Genomic DNA, 19,801 nt, shown 5'->3' on the forward strand with positions numbered 1-19,801 from the left:
TTCCAAGCGTAATATCAGCTGTTGGCTATTTTCTGCACTTATGCTCTAGCTGCACTAATCTCTTGCAGCCGTTGTTTCAGTTAAAGGGATAACTACTTTTTATAAATGTATAAATACTTTTTATAAATAACATGCAAAGTTCAACCCTTTATTTAGGCCATTCCATTCCATTTAACATCAAACACTTTTTCCCCCAGCACATCGCAATGATGCAGAAAAGCAAGGGAAAAATCTCTTTCACTGTGCTTTGCCTCTATGAAGTGCTGCACTAATGGAGCATCTTCCCTTTTAAGTTTTATATTTGATATATGCTCAAAAATGCACGTTTTGAGCTGTTTTGTTGTCATTCCGATGTAAATCAAAGAGCAGCTACATTTTATTAAATAAACGCATTGAGCTGTATTACAATTGGATAGTTGTTTAAGATACCATCTGTAATCTGTTATCGGATCTACAATGATTTTAGTATTCATTGATTGTGAACATGCACTACAATTCCCGCATTTGTAATGTCCAACAGTTGGAGGCGTGTATTCTATCTTGAGTCTAAAGTCCGATCTTATTAATTTTTCTTTCAAATTGTTTGTTCTTCTGTAACCTATTTTTGGAGGAGATTTACATCCAGGGATTTCTGAAAGTAAGTGCCAATGTTTTAAGATGACTTTCTTTATTTCTGGTGCTAATGGATCATAATTTAGTGCCCAATGTATGGCATTGTCATTTTCTTTGTTTTTGGGTTGAAATAATTTCTCCTGAGGAATATTGTTGGCTCATTGCAATGCTGTTTCCAATACTGGAATGGGGTAGCCTCTTGAGTAGTACTGCTCTAGAATGTTTTTGGCTTCTGCTGTAAAAGTTGCCTCATTACTAGTGTTTCTTTTTATCCTCAGCAGTTGACTGTACGGGAGGTTGTCCGGCAAATGCCTCGGGTGATAAGACCCATAGCGTAAGGCATGATTTTTAACTGTACTTTTATGATATGGTGTGAAAAAAAATTCACCTTGTTCACTAATGTTAATATTTGTATCTAAATAGTTGATCTTTGTTTGGTCACTATTCCGTTAGCTTGATGGATGGGTGGCATGAATTAAGCCAAGTCGTTAATTTTTCTGGTTTTAGACTCGGTTTTCCAATTATTAATACATCGTCTATACATCTCTTATACACATAAATGTCCTTATAATAAGGATTCACTTCTGCATTCATGATAAAGGTCTTTTCATACCACCACATGAAAATATTTGCCCCACTCAGAGCAAAATTTGACCCCATAGATAAGCCTTTGAATTGTAAAAAATACTTATCAAAACGGAAATATGTTTTTTCTAGTATAACTTCCACTATATTGATCAAAAAATGGGAAGGAGGTAGCTGATCTTCACGCTCATTCAATAGTTGAAATATTATGTTTCTTATTTCCTCATGTGGAATATTCGTATACAATGCTTCCACATCCAAAGTTATTAATACAGAACCTTTTTAGCATTTCATGCCTTCAAGTTGGTTGATTAAGTCCCTAGTATCCTTTATATAGGAGTCCATCTTTCTAACAAACGGTTGCAAAAAACAATCAATATAATTAGATAGTGGTTCCAAAACTGAGTTTGAAGCTGACACAATTGGTCTCCCGGGGGGTGGGCGCATTATTTTATGTATCTTCGGGAGTATATAAAAGACCTGGGTTCTCGGATAATCATTCATTAAATATTTTCCTGTTTTTTCTCCGATCCATCCCATTTCTATCGCTTCTTGGAAAATTGGAAATTGCTGCACTAGTGGGTGAGCAGAAGAAAGTGGAAAGAGAAGACAGTAATTAAGGAGAGTACACATTGAAGGCAGATGAGCTAAAAAGAAAGACAATGACAATAGCTAAAAAGAAAGACAATGAGCCCTTTGGGGAAGGGCAATATATAAATTAAACATTTCCTTCCATTCCAATTCCATAATAAATTCAAAGTCTAACGAAAGGCAGAAGAGAAGTAGAAAAACATTAAGAAAACATGAAGTCAGTTCAAAGTGGTGGCACAAGGCTTAGGACAATTTCATGTATTTTGGTTATGTGGAAAATTTATAGTAACTAAGTATGCCTCCCTTGTATATTTTTTTTAAAAAATCCAAATCATAGGATCCAACAGGGCTAGGTTTGACCACAACTGAAGAGAAACTTTTGTTTTAAAGGTAGAAAAAATACAAAACTACTTTAAAAATGGCCACCACAGCTGAGGTCTAAGTCCTTGAAGAAACTGTATATATTTACATCTTTAAAAACATTAATATCCCAAGTTAGCTCCTTTGACTCAAAGCAACTGACAATGCAGTGTTAACAGCCCAACCCTTTAGGCTCCGGAAGTTGGGGAAGACCAATCCTGAAGGCTTCCAGGCGACGTAGGGAGGCAGCAAACGCTAGAAACGGTCAATTGGTTACTTACCGAGAAGGGGCCCTCTACTGGACGTCGGAAGGACATCTTGATGGGTGATTTCCAACCCGTTCTCAGGGAGGCAGGATATGGAATTTCATCACTTCTTGTGAACAGCTTGGTTACCCATCTAGGTTCCAGTAGATGACTGTCAATAGCAGTGAGAGCCAGGTTGCCCCAGCACTATCAGGAAGCGATAGAATTAACATAACGAAAACGTATTTAAAAAAGTCAACTTGACAACTGTAAGTAACAGAACTCTGCATGGATAATCTGACAGGACATTGCGGTGAATGGAATCCATTATCGGGGTCTAATGCTTAACCAGGGAGGGCCAAGATGTCCTTCCGACGTCCAACAGAAGACCCCTTCTTGGTAAGTAACCAATGGACCATTCTACTGAAGGCGGAAGGACATCTTGATGAAAACTTCCAGAGCAGTCCCAAAAATGGGTGGGTTAGATCATTCCCCGATAATGTGCTTCAACACTCATCTGCCAAAGGTGGCTTCAGAGGCTGCTAGAGAATGGAGCTTGTCGTGTCTGACAAAGGTGGACGTAGGTGACCAAGTGGCTGCTATACATATGTCTATCAGGGGAACTTGTTTTCTGAAGGCCGCATTGGCTGCCACCGCTTGCATAGAGTGGGCCGTGATTCCCTGTGGTAGTGGATGGTCAGATGCTTTGTAGGCTTCAATGATGCAGGCCTTAATTGTTCTGCTGATAGCTGCCTTAGACATTTGTCCCCCTAGGTTTGGTGGGGAGACGTTGATGAACAAGCTATGTGACACACGGATGGACTTCGTTCTGATGATGAAGGCTTTTAGTGCCCTCCTAACGTCCAGGTTATGCCATAACCTTTCGGTTGAATGAAAAGGAGCAGCGCAGAAGGATGGAATTACTATCTGTTGTGATGTATGGAACCTGGAATTGACCTTGGGAATAAAGGTGGGGTCGGGTCTGAGGACCACACGGTCTTTATGGAATATGCAGAGCTCAGCTTCAACGGATAAGGCGTGAATCTCCGACAATCTCCTGGCCGATGTAATCGCTAGCAAGAATAATGCTTTCATGCGAAGCCACTTGAGATGGATCGTCTGCACGGGTTCAAATGGAGATTTAGTTAGGGCCGATAACACTAAGTGTAGTTGCCAGGTGGGGAAACGATGAATCACCGGTGCTTGGATTTGCTTAACCCCTGTAAGGAATCTCACTACATCCGGGTGTCTAGAAATAGGGAAGCCTTGGAAAGAAGGAAGGACGGTATTGAGGGCTGCTATTTGGCGCCTTAGGGTCACGCTGCATAGACCCTGATGAAAGCCATCTTGAAGGAATAGTAGAACTTGCGGAAGGGTAGGAGCCAGTGGAGAACACGACTTGCATCTACACCATCTCACAAACGCCTTCCACGAGGAATTGTAGATGTTGTTCGTAGAGGAACGTCTAGAGGCTAAAAGTGTGTTGGTGACCGTTTCCGAATAGTCCTTCCTTCTCAGGAGGTTCCTTTCAAGCGCCATGTGGTCAGTTTGAACCACTGCGGGTTCAGATGGGATACTGGGCCTTGTGTCAGCATGTTTGGTGGAGTTGGGAGTGTGAGTCCCGGGGAGATCGCCAGGATGGTTGACAGCCACGGGCGTCGAGGCCAGTAGGGGGCCACCAGGATGACCTTGGGTTGTTCCGTTATTATCTTCCTCAGTACCTTGGGTAAGATGGGAAGAGGAGGAAAGGCATACAGTAGGTTTTTTGGCCACGGTGATATCAGGGTGTCTGTCTGTGATGCCTTGGGATGGAAGTACCGAGACACGAAGAGTGGAAGCTGATGGTTTTTTGCAGACGCGAATAGGTCCCACTCTGGGTGTCCTAACTCTTCGGTGATCATCTGGAAGATGGTCGGTTTTAGCCTCCACTCTGCTTCCACGATGGTTTGTCTGCTGAGCCAATCGGCTGTGGTGTTCAGCTGGCCCTTGATATGTTCTACTGATAATGAGAGAAGATGAGCTTCGGCCCAGGACAGCATGTGCATAGCTTCTTTGTGCCTCTGGGATGACCTGGACCCTCCTTGATTGTTTAGATACGCCTTGGCAGTGGTATTGTCTGTGCATATGAGGACGTGGGTCCCCTGAACATCCGCTTGGAAGTGAACCAGCGCATTGAAGATGGATCTCGTTTCCAAGATGTTGATCGGTAGCAGTGTTTCCTCCGCTGACCAGAGATCCTGAACAATCTTGTCCCTCAGAGTCACTCCCCACCTGCGTAGGCTGGCGTCTGTGATAATCTGGACCCTGTCCGGGTGAATGTACACCTTCCCTTTGGATAGGTTTTGTTAAGACATCCACCACCTGAGCTCCCTGAGGAGACGATGGGGTATGGTCAGTGATCGGTCCTGCTTCTACATAATCTGTAGTTGGAAGGGGCGTAGGAAGATCTGTAGGGGTCTTGCATGGAGTCTGCCCCATTGTAGCATATCGAATACCGACACCATCAGACCCATGAGGCTCGCCAGCAGAAGGAGGAGGCATGACTGTTTGGAGATGATGAGAGACACTGTCCGCTGGAAGCGCAAATTCTTTTCCTGTGGAATGAACAGGGAATTCTTTGTGGTATCGATCAGGGCTCCCAAGTGTTCCATTGTTTGTGACGGGATGATCGTGCTTTTTTCTAGACTTACTAAGAATCCGTGGTCCTGAAGGACCTCCTGTGCCCTCTTGACATCCTTGGTCGCATGTTGAGCTGAGTTTGAATGGACTAGGATGTCGTCTAGATGTGGATACGCATGAACTTTCTGTTCCCTGAGGAGAGTGATTGGGCACAGAAGGATTTTGGGAAAAACTATTGGGGCTGTGGCCAGTCCGAAGGGCAAGGCCCAGAACTGAAACTGTTGGTGACCGATTGCGAATCATAGGTATTGTTGGTGAGGGGGGTGGATCAGGATATTGGAGATAAGCCTCCGTCAGGTCTAGGGAGGTCAGAAAATCACCTGGTCGGAGGTTTTCTATTATTGAGCAGAGGGTTTCCATCTGGAAACTGTGCAATCTTAGATGTCTGTTGACGAACTTTAGATTGAGTATTGCTCGCCAGTCCCCGTTGCGTTTCGGCACTGTGAAAAAGTGAGAGAAGACTCCCAAGGATCTCTCCGATCTTGGCACTGGTTCTATCGCACAGATGCTGATAAGATGTTGAATGGCATTTTGGGTCCTGAGCGCCTTGTCTATGTTTGCGTTGATCGGAAATGCATGAAAATGTTGTGGGAACATGCAGGCAAACTCGATCGAATAACCTGATTGAACGACCTCCCGAGACCATAGATCCACATGACTGCCCTCCCATTGATGTCTGAATGACTGGAGCTGTCCCCCTACCGGTAGTGATTGGTAGTCATTGTTGTTTGTTGAATCCCTCTGTGTGGAAGGATTTCCCTGGTTTTGAGTTGTTATGAAAGGAGTTGTTGAAATGGCTGTTGCATTTGCGAAAACCCTGCTGGCTTTGCCAACGTTTTCCATCCCTGGAAGCCCTGGGGAGTGTTTTATGTGATCTAAAGGTATTGGTGGATCTGTTACTCTGACTCAAGTAGTCAGCCCTTATTGATTTTGGCATGGCTTTTTTGTTATCCTTAGTCTGTACCAGGACTTGTTCCAGCTCAGAGCCAAAAAGGGTGCTACCCTGGAAGGAAAAACCTGCTACTAAATGCTTAGATTGGATATCATCTGGCCACGCCCTAAGCCACGCGTGTCTCCTGGCCACGATGCTGTTTGCCATGACCTTGGCCATTAACAATAGCGCTTCATGATTGGAATCTGCCAGGTAGGAGGTGTTAAGTAAAATTCTCTCCATTCCTTCTCTGATGTCTTTAAGTTCCGGAGGAAGCATGTCCAGAATTCTGCGTAGCCATACAATAGAGGCTCTGGCCATGGTAGCTGAGGAGAGTAGGATTTTGGTTAGGGCTGCGAGGCCATCGTGAGCTTTCTTGAGAATGGCCTCTGAAAGCTTATCTAGCTGGTCTTTAATAGTGCCTACACCATCTTTTAATACCAAACCCCCTGATTGGAGTGCGGAGACCGGGGCATCCACTAGAGGGACCTGAAGCATCTTGGAGATGTAATTTGGGACTGGATAAAGTTTTTTAAATGAAGAGGACAAGCTTTTTGCTGAGGTGGGGGATGTCCATTCTTTAAGGATGCCCCTTTGAAAATATTCAGGGACTGGAAGAAATTCGGGGTTGCACTCCTGTGGGAAAATTTCCTTTTTTCCTTTGAAACAGCCCTTGATGGGCTTTTCTGAGGTGGAGGGGGCAGCGGGGTCAACAGCGTCTGCGGAGTCTTTTAATTCCAGTGCCGCAATGGCTTTGGAAATAAGGAGTGAGATATTGTCTACGTTGAAGAACTTTAGGGGCCGTTCCTGGTTTTCAGTGTTGGTCCCATCAGACTCTGAAAAATGATCAGAGTCTTCCCCTATTTCCCCATCGCTGATGCTTTCATCTCCTGGGAAGTCTAAGGGTTCCCTGCGTCTGGATCTGCCCCTTTGGGATGCCTGTGGTGATGCGGAGCGTTGGGTTGGCGAGGGGGAGCGTCTCCTGCACCTAGGGCCATGTTCCTTCTTATGGTAGGAATCTATCTCCTCCCTCATTGCCTGTCTGAAGAGACCCACTAATTGGTGGGGAGAGGCGTCGTGCCATCTACTGGGGTTGGGCATCTGAACACGATCCCTTTTCTTCCCCCTTGGTGCGCGGCCGTGATCTTGCCTGGAAGGAGGGGTATCGCTTCCTTCCTCCTCATCGCTCATGCATGCTCTGCTTGGTTCCTCCACTGAAACCTCGTCTGCAGACGGCGGTGGTTCTGCGCAGCCTGCCGCAGGACGGGAGGCCTCCAGGTCCTCGGCAAGATCGACCACCCCAGTAGGGGTAGGAGATCGCCGCGAGGAGCTGGCTGAGCCCCGGGTGTGTAGGGCAGCCTAGTCCAGTTTGCAGGATGAATCGGCGCCATTTTCGTTGTGCCGCGGCTTCCTCTTGCTCTTTTCCCGCAGCTTGTCGTTCTGCGGCTTTTTGGCTTGAGGCTGTTGCGGCTGTTCGCGACCTTCCCGGTTTTGCCCTTCTATCTGTTTAAGGGCCTTCCGAGTGGCTGCTCTGGTGTTCTCTGCCGAAGAGCAGCCAAAGGTCTCCCGGGAAGGGGAGAAACGGTCAGCCATTTTGAGGATCGTTTGGGCGGGAAGAATCCCTGTGCCTAATGAAGAGCTACTCCTAACTAGATATTTATTTATTTATTTATTTGTTCCACTTATATACCGCCCTCCCCCGAGGGGCTCAGGGTGGTTTACAACATTAATACAAACAAGTGGAAGGATAAAATACAATATTAAATATTAAATATTAAAATGCAGCGCTTAGTAGGAAAGATTAGTGAAGGGAGGAGACAGGAGACTCAGTACAGAAGTTAGCTAAACAAAAAATGAAGAAAAGACACAGAATTTAGAATATACTGCAGAGCCTGTGAAAGGTGCTGCTCTCCCTGTCAGGCAGGAAAGTAAACTGGAACCTAGATGGGTGACCAAGCAGTTCACAGGAAGTGATGAAATTCCATATCCTGCCTCCTTGAGAACGGGTTGGAAACCACCCATCAAGATGTCCTTCTGCCTCCAGTGGAACTCCCTGGCCACCTGAAAGTCCTCCATAACCCAAAATGATGGTGTAAATTCAAGAGCTACACCAGGGGTGTTCGCAGCTCCAAAGCCCAGAAGCCAACTAAAGCCAGTTCTACCCGGGAACATCCCCAGCCCACCCCCAGTAACAGTGGTAACCAACCTCAGGTTAGCACAGCTCTGCTAGGAACAGGCTTTTCCAGATTCCACCTCCTGCCTCCCAGTTTGCCTTCCCCACAAATGTAAGTGACATTGACACTGGCAGACTTGGCAAATGCTGGGCAGTGCGGGTAAACAAATGGACTAGCGCAGCCCTGTGCCATCTCTTTAGCCCGATTCGCCTGCCATCTGGATTGGGCTACCCAGCATCTACACTAGTATCAGCCATGAAAGAGGAGGCTTTGAGGAGTCTGGACGTTGTGTTCATTTCAACTTTTTCCTTGTGGGTCCCTCTATGGACCAAGGAGATTCCTCACCAACGTCATTCCCCCTTCTCCCTAGAGCCATCAGGAAAGAAACTGCATCTTCTTCATTAATTCAGTTTCCCTCAGCTTCCTGCTTGCTACAGAAAGCAGTTTTGGGTCCTATTACCCTGTAGAAGATAATCACAAGAGGCCTGATATGGTTGAGCTGTAGCCTCGATCAGCATAATGCAAATAACGGATCTTATTTTTATGTGTTCCCCTTTTTTAAAGACAGGGAAATGTTGAAATGAAAGAAGAAGAAAATTATAGGACAGAAAGCAAGAAAGTATATGAGGGAGATCTATCTTAGATAGCTCATCAGAAAAGTTACACTTCTTTCCTGTGAAGGAAGCAGGGTGATACCCACTGGTGGAGACAGAATACTGATAAACCTTGCCTCCTTGAATAAATGCTGGGAATCATCCATACTAAGATGACTTCCCCCTCAGAGTGAGGAAGACTAGTTTGCAGGTTTCTAGCTAACTACTGAGTTCAGTCAGCAATTCTAGGTCCAGACAATTGTTCCTTCTAACCCAGGGGTCCCCAAACTTTTTAAACAGGGGGCCAGTTCACGCATGGCCAGAGCCCAGCCGGTGGCCGGACCAAGTGCCGCCCACGGGGGGGGCGCCATCCATCCGCCCTCGACCCGCCCCTGGCCGAGCCCCCCACCCCCGCGGTCCCCTTCCAATCCGGCCCTGAAGTTCCGCCGCCTTTCTCTCTCCACATTGGTACGATCCCCTCCAGCCGCTTGGAATGAGCAGCGAGTCACCCGCGCTTAATGCTGTTTGTAAACCTGGGGAAAAGGAGATAGAGAAGGGGGAGATCCGCTTCTGCCCAGCGGGCCGGATAAATGTCTTCCGGGGGCCTGATTTGGCCCCCGGGCCGTAGTTTGGGGACCCCTGTTCTAACCTGTCACCTGTCTGAAGTCGTGTAAACAGTTCTGACATCCTTGGAGGAAAAATTAGACAACATGGTAATGAATAAAGTATTTGTACACACAGTTCCTCTTGTTACTAGGACCTGTGGGACTCTTAAATTCCAGCCAAATTCACATTTTTATTTCATGAAAGAAGCAACACTGCTCAAAAATAATGTTTTGTTTACAATTTCATTCCTTCAGCAGTTAAGGTATGTGAGATAATTCCAAGGTGCCACTTCAGCATGTCCAGTTACTGCTTCACTACCTTCACTACCTTTGTGAAACTTCAAAATACAAATTCTAACTGTGAACTTTGTAACTACTGAAAGGGAGCACTCTTCATTGGATTTTATAGAAAAGTTAAGGATTGCCTCAGAGATTTTACACTGGGTTTAAATTCCCATAATGATGTTCAATTTGGCAACCTAAAAATTTGACATCTTTCAAGGAAATAACCACAGAATTTAGTAAACAAACACTTGTAATACTTTCTAGTTAAACCAACAACATTTCTTCAACTTTGTCTACCTTTTTTTCAGTGGAAATAATGGTTTGCTGCAAGGCGACATGTTTACTCCTTAACCACATGTATGCAAGTCTGAACTGGCAAGAGAATATTGTGCTACAACTCCTACATCCATCTAGTGAATTTTACTATTATTTTCACCTGAGAAAATAGAATTATTGATGATACTGCAATAATTAAATGTCAGGTAGAAATCTCACTTAGAAATGAAATACATAAGAATACCAACTTCTAAATTTATTTTAAATGAATTCTGCAAGCTTACTTAAAGTCTACTACAGCTGCTGACATCAATCTGCCAAATGGCATAGTTCTAACCTATATGAAAAATTTGCACCTATAAATTTAGGCACTGTATAGTTAAACACACAGCTTCTCTGTAGATAAGCTACTTATAATAATAATTTTATGCAGGAAAAATGTAAGTTTTAGCTAAGTTCCACATTTTATCGCATAGTTCTCACAAGCCAAAAACTCAAAGGAAAGATCAGGAAGTAACAAAAGGACCACTAGACACTTACCATGAAGGGTCCTTCTTCTCTGAGATAAAGAGGACATCTTCATTTGGGTGATTCCCACCGCATGCCCAGAGAGGCAGCATCTAATCTACAACTTCCTGTTTCTGATGGGAGTCACCCGCTTTTTCTCAGTTTCAGGCCTCCAAAGAAAAGCAATTCCAGCAACTGTAAACACGTAACATCTAACAAAGAGTGCCCTATAGGTCTCTGAGATATACTCCCTAATGCATTTGCCAATGGTTTGGGATGAAAGCTTTTTTCCTTGGTTTGGAGGAGACAGATGAACACAGTGTCTGTTTTCCTGATACTTTCTGTCCTGATGATGAATGTTTTAAGAACCCTTCTGACATCTAAAGTGTGCTATATCCTTTCTCGGGGGTGCTTAGGATCTGGACAGGATAGGTATATTTCCTCCTGTCTATAGAACTGAGAATCTACCTTAGAACGAAAGAGAGGGTTGGTGTGGAGGACAACCTGGAACTGTCTATGAATATGGCCCTTAGCTCAGAAATGCATCAGGCTAAAGTCACTACTCTAGTTTTCAGTCACATGGAAGGGATATCTCTGATTGCCTCAAGGGATGATGGCAGCTGACAGAACAGTATTTAGTTTCCACATGGGGAATCTGACAGATGGGCTAGTCCCTGGTAGATGCCCCTTTAGGGAATCTGGTGAATATGCTTGGATACAGCCAGCTGTCGCAGGACATGACAACCATGTAGATGGCTGCCAGCTGACGTCACAGAGTTGAGGTCTGCAGACTGGAATGGATGCCATCTTGCAAAAAGCAGAGCAGATTGCTGGTGCTCATGTCACAATGGTCCACTGCCTTACTGCGACACCAACGGATGAAGGCCTTCCATGTGACATTGTAAATTCTATTGGTTGACTTCTGTTGTGAAGACAAGATGGTTTCAGTGATCTCTGGAGAAAAGCTCCCTTTCAATCTCCACCATGCCAGATCATGCTTTGCTACAGGAGGTCCTCACACATTGAAAAAATCAGAGGTTGTAGAAGAGACATCTTCTGCAGGCATGAGAATCAAGATTTGTGGGGCCAGAGAGGGGTCACAATGATGATGTCCATTCTGAGTACTCTCACCCTCCAAAGAAGCTTGGGAAGATCTGATACCAGAGGGAAGGTGTAAAAGAGCCTTGAGGGCCATGGCGCAGTCAGCATGCCCATTGCTTCCGTGGCTGGATGGAAGAACCAGGAGAATTGATACTGCTACTTGGAGTCTCCAAAAATGGAGGAGAAGTGGGAGGTTCCAGCAGACCAGTGAAGCAAAGTCCTAATTAAGATTCCTGCCTCCTTGACTGGTTGTCGGTGAATGACCCAGATGTCCTTGAGCTCAAATGGAGAACTACCTCTATCAAATGAATGTCCAGAAGATGCTCCACTGCCCGATGGGTTCACTTGCATTTTTACAGACTGTGGGCAAAGGGGAACTGCAGGAAACAATCCAGAGGGGTTCAGAAAAATTCTTTGGTGCAGCCTCTTGAGACCATGCCTATAGACCAAGAGTCCGCATTTCACTGGACCCACTGCTCATGGAATAGGGACAGCTCCCCCCCCCCCACCAGGTGTGAGTCATGCCTTCCCAGATTTGCCATCTCCCTCTGCCATCTCCTTTGGGGAAGAACTTCTTTTTGAAGGAACTCTTCTTGAAGGAGTAGCATTGAGAATTCCAGTCGGTTCTTTTGGAGTCTTGGCGTGTTGAGTCTGAAAGGAGTCTTGATTTGTTGGGTGTGAAAGGAATTAACATAAAATGAACATCTGTTGTAGCAATGGAGGGTGTGTGGCATAGCTTTAGTCTTGTCCTTGGTCTCAACAAGGATGCGGTCCAGGGCAGGACCAAAAAGCTTACCCTCTGAGAAGGGGTAGGTGGCATTACAGTTTTGGAGTGAAAATCTGCTGGCCATGTTCGTAGCTAGAGGAGTCTTCTGGTAGCCGCTGCTGAAGCTATTGCTCTGGCTGAAAAGGAAATGGCATCCAGGGTGGCATCTGCTGAAAAGGAGGCTGCCTTGAGGATTCTAGATGTCCCTTCAGGGAGTCATTTGTTTTCCTCTGGGACTAGCTCTAGGAGTTTTCTAGCACAAATGATGATAGCTCTGGAAACAATAGAAGCTGTGGAAGCTTTGATTCCCTTGGCCATGGCCTCATGGGTTTTCCTAGAGAAGTGATCTACCCTATGATCTAAGCTATCCTTAATAGTGCCCTCCCTGTCTTCGGACATCAGCACGATGGACTGAAGTGCCATTATGGAAGCATCGATAAGTGGCACCTGAATGAAATGGTTAGTATAGACAGGATGGAATAAATCTTCATAAAAAATCCTGGATCTGGGCCCAGTGGATGCGTGGCTGCCTGATTGGGGTGGGTGGGGGGCAACCAGCTTTTCAAAGGACCCTCTTCACGGCCACCCTCTGCCTTCCTGCATGTCCCCGCCGTGCGCGCTCCCAGGTATGTGTCTTCTGCCAGTGGTTTAAAAAAATTGGAGAGAAAGGGAGGGCGGTTCGGCTTCCGGGGGTGGGTGGGGGTGGGGTTTCATCTGTGGACAACCCTTCCATGTCCTGTCCTCCTGGGGGCTGGGACTGAGAATTTCTACCTTTGTCCTGGGCATTTCTTTTAATGCCATGTGTCCTGCTCTGTCAATGCAGGAAGAGGTGAGAAATGCTGCTGATAGCAAAATCAATCCTTTGTTGCTGGAGAGCCCATGTGGTATTGGGGTTAAAACTGTCAGATTAAAAAATCCACGTTCGAATCCCGCTCAAGCCACGGAGACTTCCTGGTTGATTTTGGGGCCCCTTGCAGTCTAACTAGCTAACCCATAGGTTTGTGGTGAGGGTTAAATGAAGGAAACAGTGTAAGCTGCTTGGGCCCTATTGAGGATGGTCAGGGATGGTTCTTCTGGAGTGGAGGATAATTGCCTTGAGCAGAGAAATTGTCCTGAGGAGGCAAATTGCCACAGCAACGCATGGCCGGGTCCGCTAGTTTTATATAAATTTGGTTAACACTAACACAGATCGTTGTCTCCTGTACAAAGATCTGTGAATGCATGATAAACAGCATTTCCAACAGTTTAGGGGAAAAAATTAAATATAAGCTTCATCGATAGTATCTTTTCAGTAATGCCAAGATGCCAAAAATATTTTACTTGTAGGATTAAAAATACTATTAAAATTTTAAATCTACAGCAAATATTAGAATTTGAGTATAAAAATATAGCTCTTGGACGTCTCTTGAAAACATTTGGCAATTTCCCCCCTGAAAGCAAATCCAAGGGCTCACAAAATAAATATTCAAGAGCATTAATTTGTTTCTAGATGTGTTCCTGCAAGTAAAACAGCAGTCGTAATGTGGAAATTTCAGTCACATTTTGCAGCTAATTGGAAGCAGATTAGAATTCTGCCTCAGGGGAACATTGTCATACTAGAAGCTGGAGCAAATGAAGAAAGAGGTGAAAGCATCGTGAAGAGCTGACAGATTTACAGTGCTCAAGGCAATAAACGGGTACTAAATGAAAATGAATGTGCTTTGCTGTACTGTATGCAGTTCTCAGTCATATCTCAGGAACAACAGCACAGAGCTATGAAGCTATTATTTTCACTGGAGGTGGAAAAGGAAAGTATATACTGCATATACACAAAGCTCACACAACTCCAATCAGTCAGAGCAAAAATCTGCCAATCGGAATTGGTAGAGAAGATGCTTTGTATGCTTCGATGATGCATGGTTTAAATGTGTTGCTTATAGCTGCTTTTGACATCTGGCCTCCCATATTGGGGTGAGATATGTTTACGAAAAGACTCTCAGTTTTACGAAATGACTTTGTCCTGATAATAAATGCTTTGATGGACCTACGAGCATCTAGGTCAGTGATGGCAAACCTTTTCGAGACCGAGTGCCCGAACTGCAACTTAAAACCCACTTATTTATCGCAAAGTGCCAATACAGCAAAATCTGAGTTTTGCGGGGGGTGGGGGGCGCCCCCACTACTCACTTCTGTCCACAATGAAGATGGGCTATTGATGAGCACCCTTTGAGTTAAGCCAATTACAAATCCATCCAATAGCAACATTGTCTAGTCCAAATTTCACTAGTTTACTTGAAAGAATATTCTGGGGCTTCTTGTCAAAAGCTTTACTAAAATCAAGGCATGCTACATCCACAGCATTCTCTTCATCTACCAAGCTTGTCACTCTATTTAAAAAAAAGAGATAAGATTAGTCTTGCATCAGGCAAGAGCTCTGTCTCTGTGCAAAGCTTCACGGGGTTATTAAAACACTGCTGAACTAGAGTTCAATCACAAATTCAGAACAATAAACACACACCCTTGGGTGGAATAGGGACATTGGATTCTTATCTCACTATGGATGCTAATTTTCTCCTTCCAAGTATTTTCCCTTAGCTCTAGCCAAGTTGATTACAACATACATTGTACCTCTGAATCCTAAATAGCTTTTTTGAAACTCCCCTCCTACCTTCTTGCTGGGGCATAAAGACTTGGAGATCTCAGTTTATACCCCAAACATCTTGATGGTCTCCATTGTGCTTTGCAGTTGATTGGAAAATAAAGTTTTGTTTCATGGAAAGAGGGACTTTTAAATTCATGACATCTCCTCGCCTCTGTGAAATTTTCAACTCATTACATAATTATAATTTGGAGAAAATAGTTGCTTACACAGGTAGGATAGAACAGTCCATTGGTATACTTACCCTGAAGGGGCCTTCTCCTGGTGGGCGATGAGGGCATCCTGATTGGGTGATTCCCAACTCATTCTCAGGGAGGCAGGACTTAATTTGTTGTCACTTCCTGTAGAAGGCTTGGGCGCCCATCTTGACCCAGTATTTTGACTAACATAGTAGTATGGAAACAAGACTCCACAACACATAAAAGCAATAGGAAGTAACATCTTTAACGAGAAACAGCAAGGATAACCTGACAACATTATCAACCTGCGGGACAACCTAAAACTGAACTGTCCCTGTGTAGCGTGGCTGGTCTCCATGGTCCACAGATCCACTTCGCCCCAGGGTATCACAGGTATTAGCCTTTCTACAAGAAGGCCTGGCTGGTATGTAATGCGTGTATGTTAGATTTCTTACGGAGTAACCCTTCTTTTCAAGTACCAAGTGGTTAGACAGAAGCACCTGGGGTTTGGATGGATGATCGGTCCTTGTGACAGCATGTCTGGAGGTGTTGGAAGTCGTAGAGGCTGAGTTGTGGACAGCTGCAGAATGGATGAGAACCATGGTCGTCTGGGCCACCATGGAGCGACAAGAATGACTTCTGCCCTCTCCTTCCAAATCTTCCTCAAAAGTTTGGGAATGACGGGGACCGGTGGGAAGGCAGTTCCTGGGGGCCATGGGGTGGTCAGAGTGTCTGTGGCTGCTGCACTGTGAAGGTGATACCTGGAGAAGAACGTTGGCAGTTGATTGTTCTTGTCCGAGGCAAAGAGATCCACCTTCAGGTTCCCAAACTTCTGTGTTATTAGGTGAAATAACGATGGGTGAAGTTTCCATTCCGCTTCCATAATTGTTTGTCGACTCAGCCAGTCGGCTTTGATTTTGAGGTTCCCCCTGATGTGCTCTGCCAACAGGGACTGGAGGTGTGTCTCGGCCCAAGTGAGAATCTTGACCGCCTCCTGATGCAGACGGAAGGATCTGGAGCCCCCCTGATTGTTAAGATGGGCTTTGGCTGCCACGTTGTCTGTTTTTACTAATATGTGACGGCCCTGCAGGTGGTGTTGAAAATGTAGAAGAGCTAGACGAATGACCATCATCTCCAGGAGGTTGATGGGAAGTCGCTTCTGGGTGGGAGTCCAAATTCCCTGAGTGATGTCATCCTGGAAGGAGGCTCCCCAGCCCTGAAGGCTGGCATCCGTGAAAATTTGTAGTCTGTTGTCGTGTACATACACCTTTCCTGTTGACAGGTTCTCGAGGTGTGACCACCAGTGTAGACTCTGTCTGACGTTCGTGGGGATCTCCACTGCTCTGTCCTTTTTCTGCATGATCTGCCACTGGTAAGGTCTCAGGAATCTTTGGAGAGTCTTTGCATGCAGACGAGCCCACTGCAGCATATCTATAATCGATATGAGGATGCCCATTAGTTTGGCTAGTTGCAGCAGTGTAGCTCTCCTGGCTGGGATAAGGGATGTCACCAGTCTCTGTATTTTGATGGCCTTGGCGTGAGGGATGAAGAGTGCATTGGCCTGGGTGTCTATCACCACCCCTAGATGTTCCATTCGTGTTGCCAGTATGAGTGAACTTTTTTGCAAATTTGCCAAGAAACCATGAGAGGAAAGGGTTGTCATGACCCGTTTTACGTCTGATAGTGCTTGCTCCTTGAAGTCCGATCTGATGAGAATGTCATCCAGATAAGGGTGGATGTGGACTCCCGGTTCTCTTAGTGCTGTAATGGGTGCTAACAGAACCTTTCGGTTGTGGAGCTGTGGCGAGTCCGAAGGGTAAGGCCCAGTACCGGAAATGCTATTTTCCGACGGCAAACCTCAGAAAGCATCTGTGACATGGTTGATTGGTATATGTAGATAGGCCTGGGTGAGGTCTAATGAAGTCAAGTGGTCTCCTGGGCACAGGTTCTCCATGATGGACCAGCGAGGACGGATTGACCTGTTCACAGAGATTTAGTATTGCTTGCCATTCTCCGTTCCGCTTGGGCACGGTGAAGAAATGTGAGTAAACTCCGCAGAAACGTTCCGAGGTCGGCATTGGTTCTATGGCCCGAATATGAAGCAGATGATGGATGGCCTGTTGTGTCCTTAACTTCTTTTGTGGGTTGCGATGTACTGGAAAGCTTTGGAAACGGGGTTGAGGAAATTGAGAGAACTCTATGAGATACCCGGTGGTGACTACTTCCTTTGTCCAGTGGTCGACATGTTTGCCTGTCCGTAGGTGTTGGAAGTTTAGTAGACGTGCGCCGACCGGAATTCTTTGATGGTCAAGATCTGGCTGGGCGATCCTGTTGGAAGGACCTTCCCCTTCTTCCCTGCTTGAAATTGGCCGGACGAAAGGAAGAGTTGTGGTTATTTGAATCATTACATCTGCAAAAGGAATTGGAGGTAGGCCAGCGTCTGCCCTCCTTGGTAGTGCGTGCCAAGGTGTGCTGGGATCTAAATGTGGTATAAGGTTTGTTGGACGAACTCTGTTTTGATCGGACATATCTGGGCATGGTCTTCTTGTTACCCTTGGACTCCACTAGGACGGCGTCTAATTCCTTACCAAATAAGCGGGAACCATGGTAGTCATGGGTGGCTACTACCTGTTTTGAATGGAAGTCGGCTGACCAAGCTCTAAGCCATGCCTGTCTCCTGACCACCACTCCCATGCCCAAGATGCGAGACACTAGGAGGAGGGCATCAAAGTTAGAGTCTGTCCAGTGTGAGACTGCCATTAGCATTCTTTCCATGCCCTCTCTGATACCCTGGTGTTCTGGTGGGATGATGGCCAGGATTCTTCTGGCCCACACAATGGCCGCCCTGGCCATGGTGGCGGAAGAGGCCAATGCTCTGATACTCAGAGCTAGTCTACCATGCATTCTTTTGAGAATAACCTCTCCCTTTCTATCGGAGGAATCTTTAAGGGTTCCCTCTCCATCTTTGTTAACTAAGCCCCCCGATTGGATGGCCACTGTGGGGGCATCTACTAGCGGTGTTTGAATCATAGAATGTATGTGCTCAGGTAGAACGTATAGTTTTTTGAGAAGGGAAGGGCAGCTCTTATTGGAGTCTAAGAGGTGCCATTTTTTTATCTTTCTTTCAAAATATTCAGGTAAGGGAAGAGCACTGGGGGACTCTTCTGATTGAGGGAATATCTCTTTATTGCCTTTTGGGAATCCTTTGACTGGTTTTTTAGGCCCTGATGAAGTAGAAGGTTCCTCTGCGTCTGCAGAATCGTGAAGTTCCAGGGCTGAGATGGCCTTGGCCATCAAGGTTGCCAAATCCTCTTGTTTAAAGAATCTTTGACATTGGCCTTTGGGCTCCAATTCTCCCTCACTACATCCTTCCTCCCCTGGAATCTCTAGAGGGTCCCTGTGGGTATGAGGGGAAGGGATTGGGCTCTGTGAACTGGAGGAGGAACTAGATCTGCGCCTTCTCCTATTTCTATGCTTATTTCTTGATCTTTGCTGCCCCCTGCTGTCTGCCTTTTGCCTCTCCTTTTCTTTTTCACGGAGAAGTATCTCCTCCCTAATGGATTTCTTAAACATTTGCATCAGCTCGGTTGGAGGGGAATTGGCCCATGAGCTCATGTCCGTAAATGGAGTGACTGAGTGAGCGGCAGATTGTCCCTCCCCCTCCTCGTCCTGATCTTGCCTGCAATGGCAGGTCTCCATGGGATGGCCGCGAGAATCCTCTTCACTGTCTGACTGCTCTCCGCCCCCTGACTGACCAACTCCCTGGTGGCCATCGTGGGATTCCTTGTTCAACAGGGGGCGGAGGACAGAGCGGAGCTACACCATCCACGTCCCGGTCAGGGACGCTGGTGCTCCAAGGGGAGGTCGCGGAATCGATCGCCTCAAGGTGTCTGAGGCATTTGGCGGGAGCCACGCCCACGCCTTTTTGCTTCTTTTTCGTCGCGACCTTCCCCTGCGGCTTCCCAGCCACTGAAGCGGGCATTGCTGCCGATGTCCAGGCGGTAGCCGTCTCAGCACAGGCACTGGCTTGGTGGGAGCGCCGCGACCCTGCTCGGGTGGCCGCTCGTGTTCCCTCTGCTGCCGATCTACCAAACGACTCCGGCGGTGGGGAGAAGGAACGCAGGGAAGCCATTTTGAGAGAGGCCTTTGCGTCCTATTTTTTGGCAGGAAACGATTAACATGGAGGGGGGTGGGAGGGGTCGACACAAGACTGACACAAACGAAGACTTCGACGTTAGGATGGGTAACGATGAGGAAAAAAGGAACAAAAGAAAATATTGCCTAGGCTGACTTGGAGCTAGCTCCAAGACCTGCTCCCCCTAATGAGGCAGGAACAATACTGGATCAAGATGGGAACCAAGCCTTCTACAGGAAGTGACAACAAATTAAGTCCTGCCTCCCTGAGAATGAGTTCGGAATCACCCAATCAGGATGCCCGAGGTCGCCTCCAGGAGAATTGTAGAGAACATCATATTGCATCTGCATACCTAGCCTGGTGTGATGTGACACAAAACTGAAGCATTGAAAATCACAATTCCTGACCAGATATGATTTCATGATCAGAAGCAGACTAAAGTGAATATATTTCATAAGACCACAGATGGCATAAGACAGATCAATTGTCAACCAATTACAAGTACAGTCTGAACAGGTTTTTAAAAGGTAGAGGTAATC

The 19,801-nt window shown here is 46.0% G+C and overlaps 1 protein-coding gene across 7 annotated transcripts in view; it reads right to left on the minus strand.

The window, feature by feature from the left end:
* ZNF608 (zinc finger protein 608) overlaps nt 1–19,801 on the minus strand; it is a 201,997-nt gene that overhangs the window by 143,042 nt on the left and 39,154 nt on the right. The gene's annotated exons all lie outside the window — the stretch shown is intronic.

Source organism: Sphaerodactylus townsendi, linkage group LG07, assembly GCF_021028975.2.
Source record: "Sphaerodactylus townsendi isolate TG3544 linkage group LG07, MPM_Stown_v2.3, whole genome shotgun sequence".
Lineage (NCBI taxonomy): Eukaryota > Metazoa > Chordata > Lepidosauria > Squamata > Sphaerodactylidae > Sphaerodactylus > Sphaerodactylus townsendi.